This window comes from Phaseolus vulgaris, chromosome 1 (assembly GCF_000499845.2).
Source record: "Phaseolus vulgaris cultivar G19833 chromosome 1, P. vulgaris v2.0, whole genome shotgun sequence".
Lineage (NCBI taxonomy): Eukaryota > Viridiplantae > Streptophyta > Magnoliopsida > Fabales > Fabaceae > Phaseolus > Phaseolus vulgaris.
Genome location: NC_023759.2, coordinates 40,530,429 through 40,538,896, shown reverse-complemented (window position 1 = coordinate 40,538,896; position 8,468 = coordinate 40,530,429).

Below are 8,468 nucleotides of genomic sequence, written 5' to 3'. Positions count from 1 at the left end.
ATTAAATTAAATACTATTTTAAAGACTAAAAAAATATTAATATATAAATTAATTTTTATTATTGATAAATAATTTTTAAATTAGTATCTTATTAATGTTTTAATTATAAATTTTAAATAATTTATACTAAAATTTTGGTATTAATAGTAATAATAAAATATTAATACTACTATTTATACTAATATTAATATCAATATATAATAATAATAATAATTTTAATGGTATAAGTAATAATAATATTAGTGACTACAGCTTTTATAATTGTGATAATAATTTAAATCAATTTTGATCAGATCCTAAAATTGTTTCAGAAAATTAAATTAGAACCATGTGGCACAGGACTTCTGTTTTTTTTTTTTTGTAATTGATGTTTTTATGTTATAAGAAATTTTGTATTATTTTTATAAGGATGAAAAGAAGTGGTGTGAGAGAAGATGTTGTAGAGACAAAAAGCGAAAAACAAAAGGCAGAATGTTGAGATGGATAAAGCAAAATATTCGCCCACGGAGTTGGAAAGCAGAAAGCACATTAAGAAGAAGAAAGGTAAAGATAATATTTAATTAATAAAAGAGTGTTAATTAATGAATTTATTGAGAAGCAAAGTAGTGTGTGACACGCCACTAAAACCACACACACTTTCTCCATATCAATTCCCTCGATCTTAGTGGCTCACTGAGTGAGTGAATCAGCCATGCAGATCCAGCCCATGCTTGCACACCACAAATCCAGAACCTTCCTCACCACCAAAACCTCCAACCTGTATTTTTATATGCATATCCTTCTTCACTATAATAATATATTTGATTCTCTGTGACCCATTCAAAAACGAACTTGTTTCGTTTAGAGCGCAATGCTTCTCCCTTCTTACTCCTATTTTATATTCTTCAGATGCTGGGTGTGCACAGATTATCCTAGTGGCACGTAGCATTATAAATTATTTATACTTCAAATCAACCCAATGAATCTTCTACAATGTTCTCGAATGTACTATTTTTCTATCTTATTTTAAGTTTTTGGCAGACGAATTATTGGTCTCTTCCTCCCACCTTGAAACGATGGTTTCTGTACTTTTTTTCTTTTCTTTTTTCAACCGACCTTAATGGTTACACCCAAATTCTTACAAGGATATTTTGTTTCTCCTTTAAGAAAACCCCTGTTGAATCCATTATTTTAAAGTGTGGATCAAACCAATCCTAGGTTTTCAATTTCAACCCAAAATATCAGTTCTTGGTCGGAAAATATCAGTTACTTGTTCATCCATAAATAACTTGTTATAAAATATACCAATTATTCCTCTTTACATATACATATGCCAACTTTTTAATAATTTTTTATTTAATAAAACTTTTTTTTTTCATTTCTCTCACCACCTTATGTAATTTTTTGATTTTCTGAGTTTATATATTTGAAACATTAATATTTTATTTAGCGTAAAAACAACTAGCTTTTATGATTAAAATATCAAATAAAATAAATGTCATGTACTGCACATATTTTATGTTGGAGATCCACGTCGATTAGAGATTAGAGTCTTTCATACCTCATTAAGTCAGTTTTATTAAGTTGAGTTAAGCTTAAAGCTCACTTCTTAACATGATATCAGAGTCATTTTGAGTTTATCCTAACGAGTATTTATCAGACCACCCATAGCATATATCTCCACGCACGGTAGCCTCGACGTGAGGGGTGTGTTGGAGATCCCATATCGGCTAGAGATTAGAACCCACTTCTTAACATGTTAGCTAGATCATTATTATTATTATTTGTTTATTTATTTTATTATTATGTATTTGATGTTTTATTTATGTGTATTTGAACTACAAAAGTTTGATGACTCCAAATTAAATTGTACTTTGTTTTCTTTATTAGTCAGATTATTTGTGCCTAAAATAGATCTGCTCAAATTTACCACCATCTCTAGTTGGTCGTAACAGCAGAATCAAGAAACAGAACATAGGTATATGAAACTCAGCACCCGTAATCCCATATATGAAAAAAATAAATAAAGAACTAATATCTAGATATCTTAAAAGACGAAAAGTACCTATAATACTAAAAATATACACAAGTTGTGAAATTTAAGGATTAAAATATTTACATTTTCAAAGTGAGTCTTTGAGTTTAAATATTATAAGTAAAAAATATAATTGACCAAGTTATATATATGAAGTATTTTTTTTTTTAAAGAATTATGTATTTTATAATAATAATATAATTAACAAAAAAGAACATAGTCAAAATATGCAACTAGTTAATGACAATTTGGTGACACACCACCAACACTCTACTCCAATCTATATCCTTGGATTGTGAGAGTGAGTCAGCCATGCAGAAAATCCAGTTCCCACAATCATATCTTCAACTTGCATTTTTTTAATCTTATTAAGCCACTCACTCACAATATCACCCCTTTTAACACATTATTATATTATAATATATGCATCCTCTCACCTTCTTGGATACATGTTACTTTCTTACAATTAAAAAAAGAAGGAAGCTATGGTTCTTAGTTCTTGTTCTTCAACTATGTCAGGATTATTATACTGTGAATTTGATGTGGATGAAATATCATCACGACACGTAGCAAGAAAAATCTATTCAATATTATGGAAACAAATCTGGTGAAACTTCTAGAAACTACTAGATCTTGTATCACTAGACTTGTTGTTTTTAATTTGGTACACTTATTATTAGTGGCTCTTTTTTGTTTGGTACATTGTTGGTGGTCTTTTCTTTCTGCCTCCTTTTGAAAGGATGGTTTCTGTTTTTTTTTTTTCACTTTCCCAACATGTTCGCGACCTTAAAGAGACAAGTAGCTTATATTATGGAATTAAAAGTTAAGAAAGTCGTCACCATAATTTTTAATTAAATTTATAATAAATAGCATATGTAGAGTCATTGTTTATCTTTTTATACTCCATCATTAAACTTTATCATATTATTTACATAATTTTTTTCGTGAAAATATGTCACATCAAAGCATGTTCATATAAAAAAATTATAGCCTTTTTTTTAAATTAAAAGTATTTTATAAATTGGAACAAATCAACTAATTAATATTCCTAAATTTACTTTTAAGACATGTATTCATCATTGATTTTTCATTTTTTTATAAAATTAACGTAAATGTTACCTTTTACATTTCGTTTAAATTATCTTTACTTCTTTTATTTATTTAGTTAGTTAAAATAAATTTTTATCTTATGAAATAAATAACCAATTATTTAAATTGGTTATTAATTTTATACTACTTGATTTGAATAATTTATATATTATTTTATTGATAAATATATTATGTATTATTTGTAATTATTATCATGAACCACAACAAAATCAATAAACAGCAACCACCTTCTGTGTGATAAATTTATTAGTGATGCAAAAAGGTCTATTTACGATACTAAATTTACAACGTTTTTAATGCTAAACATTGTCCATCAAAATGTGGTGGTATTTTTTAAATTAAAACGAGTATAAAATGACGATTATAGGTGAAACCGCCATTTTTGACCAAGCAACTTTGGTATAAAATGGAGGTTTTACCTAAGAACCATTGTTTTAGAGTCATTTTTATTATCCTAATTTGAAGCGCGTCACTTATGCTTTCGTTTTTCGTTTGTCTTTGTTTACACTTTGTCTTACTCTCGTGCTCTCTGCTTCTTCTTCATCTCCGTTGAGACATTCACTCATTATAAGTTATTTCTCCTTAACATTCACTCATTCCATTCTCCTCCATTGCTTATTGGTTTCTCTCCTCCATTGGTGAAAGTTTTCTTTGTTGTCATTACTGTTTCATTGGCTACCACAATTGTTTTCATTGGTTTTGTGGTGTCACCACTTGTTTCTTTGCCGCTGCTAGCCGTCGTTGCCCTTCACCATCGTTCTACCTTCACGCACAAGGTTGGTGGTGTTTTTAATTTTTTTTTTAATATCTTTTTAGTGTTATTAATTTGTATATTTTGTATTTATTATAATTTATAATTATTTTTAATTTATATTTATATTATGTTAGTTGTTAATAGAATTATTAAATTGTTAGATTGTAAATAGATTTATATTATTTAGTATTTATAATTAATTTAATGATTTTTAATTTGTATATTTAGTATTTATTATAATTTATATTTATTATTAATTTATAAAATGTTAGTTGTTAGGTTATAATAGAATAATCGTTTTGGTATTGAGTCCGGGGGTGTTCGACCCTCGACAATTGATATGTGTTGGTATTGAGTCTGAGGGTGTTCAACCCTCGACAATTTATACATGTTGGTATTGAGTTCGGGGGTGTTCGACCCTCGACAAACGTGAGATTTCACATTCATTAATGAACACCTGAATGACCATTACAAAACATAATGGACCGAGATTGGATTAACTTTGTTCGTATAAGTGATGAGTACGAAAGAAGAGTAGAAAAATTTATACAATTTGCACAACATAACGCCAACAATAGTGGTCAAGATGGAGTATAGTTTAGGTGTTCGTGCGTTAATTGTTTGAACGGAAGGAGATTGGATGTTAACAAAATCAGGGAGCACCTTCTATGTGATGAGTTTCTACGATCTTATACAACATGGATATGGCATGGTGAATTATTAAATTTACCAAGTGTTTCCATATTCGAAGAATATGTGGGGTCTACCATGGATGATGCAGTACATGGTGAAGTACATGATGATCGATTTGAGGACATGATTTGTGATATTGAAGCTGTTGCAGAAGCGCATGGATACGGAAGTATGTCAAGCGATCAAATAACTTTACACGGTTGTTGGTGGTGTTAAGATTGGTGACTTTGAACACATTAAATGGATGGACTGATAAAAGCGTCACGAAATTGCTTCAGTTGTTGAAGGATGCTTCCAGAGGGAAATACTCTACCTAATCGTAATTATGAGGCCAAAAAGATTCTATGTCCGATGGGTTTGGAGTATAAAAAGATACATGCATGTCCTAATGATTGTATATTATACAGGAAAGATTTTGAATTGTTGAAAAATTATTCGAGGTGTGGGTTATCACGTTATAAGTTGAAACAAAAAAATGATGATACTATTGAAGAGATAGAAAAACATGAACCCCCAATGAAGGTTATATGTGGTATCTTCCCATCATTCCAAGGATGAAAGGAAATGTGATGGCATGTATCGACATCCAGCTGATTCTATTCAATGGAATAAATTTGATAACGAGTTTCCAGAGTTTGGTAAAGAGTAAAGAAATATCCGACTTGGTTTAGCTACAACCAAAATGAATCTGTATGGTAATATGAGTATGAATCACAATTCATGGCTTATTTTACTAGTTATTACAACTTACCTCATGGATTGTGCATAAAGCGAAAATACATGATGTTATCTATGATGATATCCGGTCCAAGACAACCAGGAAATGACATATATGTTTATCTAAGTCCCCTAATTGAAGATTTGAAGTTAATGTGGGATCAGGGTGTTGAAGTATTTGACGAATTTGTTAATGAAACTTTCAAGATGCATGCCATGTTATTTTGCATCATCAATGACTTTTCGGCATATAGTAACTTATCAGGGTATAGTGTTAAGGGTCATAAAGCATATCCAATATGTGAAGAAGACACCGCTTCTCAACAATTGAAACATGGAAGGAAGACATGTTGATGTCTAAATCATGTTGATGTAGAGTTTCATCCAAATTTCAAAAGGATGAATAATCATCAATATTAATTTGAATTAATTTTCTTATTTTGTTTCTTCTTAACTAATTTTAAATTAGTCATAACAAAAACAACATCACTGATCGCGCTTTACTTTAATCCATTATTCTATGTATAAACAAATGAAAAGGCAAATATAATAATCAATAAGTTGACTAATAATTTTATATATATATATATATATATATATATATATATCACTAATATTAACTTACTATCTTATAAGAATTCAAATTACACTCACATTCAAAGGAGTTACATGTCAAAATCAATACATGAATGACAATGTTTTGTAGTTCTTAATGCTTATTACCATAAAACTCCAACCAATCTATTGAATTCTTTATTAAATGGATTAACAACAACTAAACTATTTTTCTTGTTTTCTGAAATCATCAATTTGAATATCAATCAAAATTTGTTCATCCTCATCCTACACTATCCTTGTTAGACATGCATTAAACCTTGTTTCACTTCCAATTCAACTTTAAATCCAAGGTGAAAATGTATTTGAGAATTAAGAAAATAGGCCTACAACATGCAAATGTCTATGAAGTTGTTTGTCCCACCTTTCATTAATGATTTTTCATAGAGAAAAATAACTAATCAAAATATATTACATTGAGTTATTTTTTTTAGCTTCCAAATTACTAACTTAATAAATAAATATATAGAGTTAGATTGGATACCTTTTCTTTGACAACATTGAAAGTCTTTTGTATCTTCTTTTTAGTTTGATCCATTACTTCCTAGATGAACCTTGTGGTTGGTTTTTTATTCTAATCAACCATCACTTCAATTAAAGACAATGCACCATATAAACAATTTATGATATTATGCAAAAAATCATTATTCAAAATCACACCACCTTTTAGGTAGTTTTTTATCCTTCTTTTATAAATCCTATTAGATGTCCATTAATTGCTAGTACAAGTTCTAATTAAAACTCATTTGTTCTCATGAATGCACCCTAAGGTTAATTAAGATGTTCCAATGCAAGTTATACCCTCTCTCACCAGAAAATATTCTTTTCATGAACTGTTATAGTAGAGAAATTAGAGAAGTTCTTGAATAGATAAAAGTTCTATTTTTTTACCTTATGGAATTTTCTCCTCATGAATTGGGACCTTCTTCTCATAACCCTCCAACATTAAATATAATGTGCAACACAAGGTGTTAAAAAATAATTTTCCTCTTTGCCATCAACATTTCACCAACAACTTTATAGTTTGTTACATTATTTGTCAACTTGAACAACATTGTCCCTCACTGCTTCATCAATGTTATTCATCATCTTAAAAAAATTCAACATTTTAGATATAACATGTGTGTCTATGGACATCAGAAACATGGTTCCTTTAGGTCATTCACTAGGAAGTTTCTTATTGTTATTTTCTTATCTGGCATACTCGTGCATCCTGCTTTCTTTCATTCATCTTTATGTGCTTGTAAAAGCGAATGATGTATTTTTCACTTCCTTCTTCAAATATTTGACTATAATCTCATGATTGGATGGAAGTTTAAATTCAAGGTCATGTCTTAAAACTAAACCAAACGTAACATTAAATTCTTTACTCTTTGCCATATTGAAATGTATAACATTATTGTGGGAAAATCCATTGATTGTTTGACATGCGTCCTCTGTCATACTTCTTAAACATGGTGTTGATGGTGGCTTGTGTGCTAATTACTCTTTTCTTAAAATATTTGTAGGAGTAATGTCATTGTCAAATGTTTGAATGTTTTTTTTCTTTTCTTACATGTTTCTGCATTTTCCTCCTCCTTATTAGTGATTGATTTCTTGATTGAATTTTATTGCAAAGCAAAAACAATTTCACTCATTCCTTCTCCACTTCATTGACAACACCCATACAAGCTCCAACATCCTTTTGAGTACTAGCTAAATGATGCTTCAACGGATAAACTCTCATTTTTATTAACTTTTGACAATATTTGCATTGAAGTTCCCTAACACCCCACCAATTGAAATACAATGTTTTCAACCTATATCACTCTTATTTCCTACAGCATTGTCGGGAGCCATGGGTACAAAGGAGTTTGAAGTTGGATTTGAAATTATTTTAATGATAGGAGAAAAAATTCTAAAGGGATAAGTAATATTTGGCAATAATGCAGTTTTGTTTATTGTAAAAGAAGAGTAGAGTGGTGTAGTGCAGTGGTAATAAACAAAGAGGGAGAAAGATAGAATGAAATGAAAGTGAGGGAAAGAGATATAAAATAGCTAAAGGGAGAACATAAGTCTATTTTTTTGTAAAGGGTGAACGACAGTTGTGACATATTTTGGAAAAGGGAGAGTGATTCATGACATCTTTTAACTAAGGAAGAGAGATAATCACAACTCACAATAGTTTTTAGGCAATAGTTTGTGTGGGGGTAACATGATGTTTTTAGGCAATGGGGTGAGTTGGGTTAAGTAATCGAGCTTTGAAGGAAAAAAAAACTAGACTTATGTTTTGGTTTATAAAATTGGGTCATGCAACCCAACATAAAAAAATAACCTAGAAATAGAGAAATATAGGTGTTGCAAGGTGTATCACGAGATTTGTCACGAGGAGTATCGTACGAGCAAGAACCATTGCAAGAGGCACCACCATAAGGAACATTGAGGTTGCAAGAGCAATTGCTCCGAGGCTCACGAGAAACGCAACTCGTGGGAGTTGTGATATACAACCACAATCTGATACGATCGACTAAAATCACAACTTTGAAGTAACACAAGATTAAAGAGAGAAAAAAAATCATGAATACA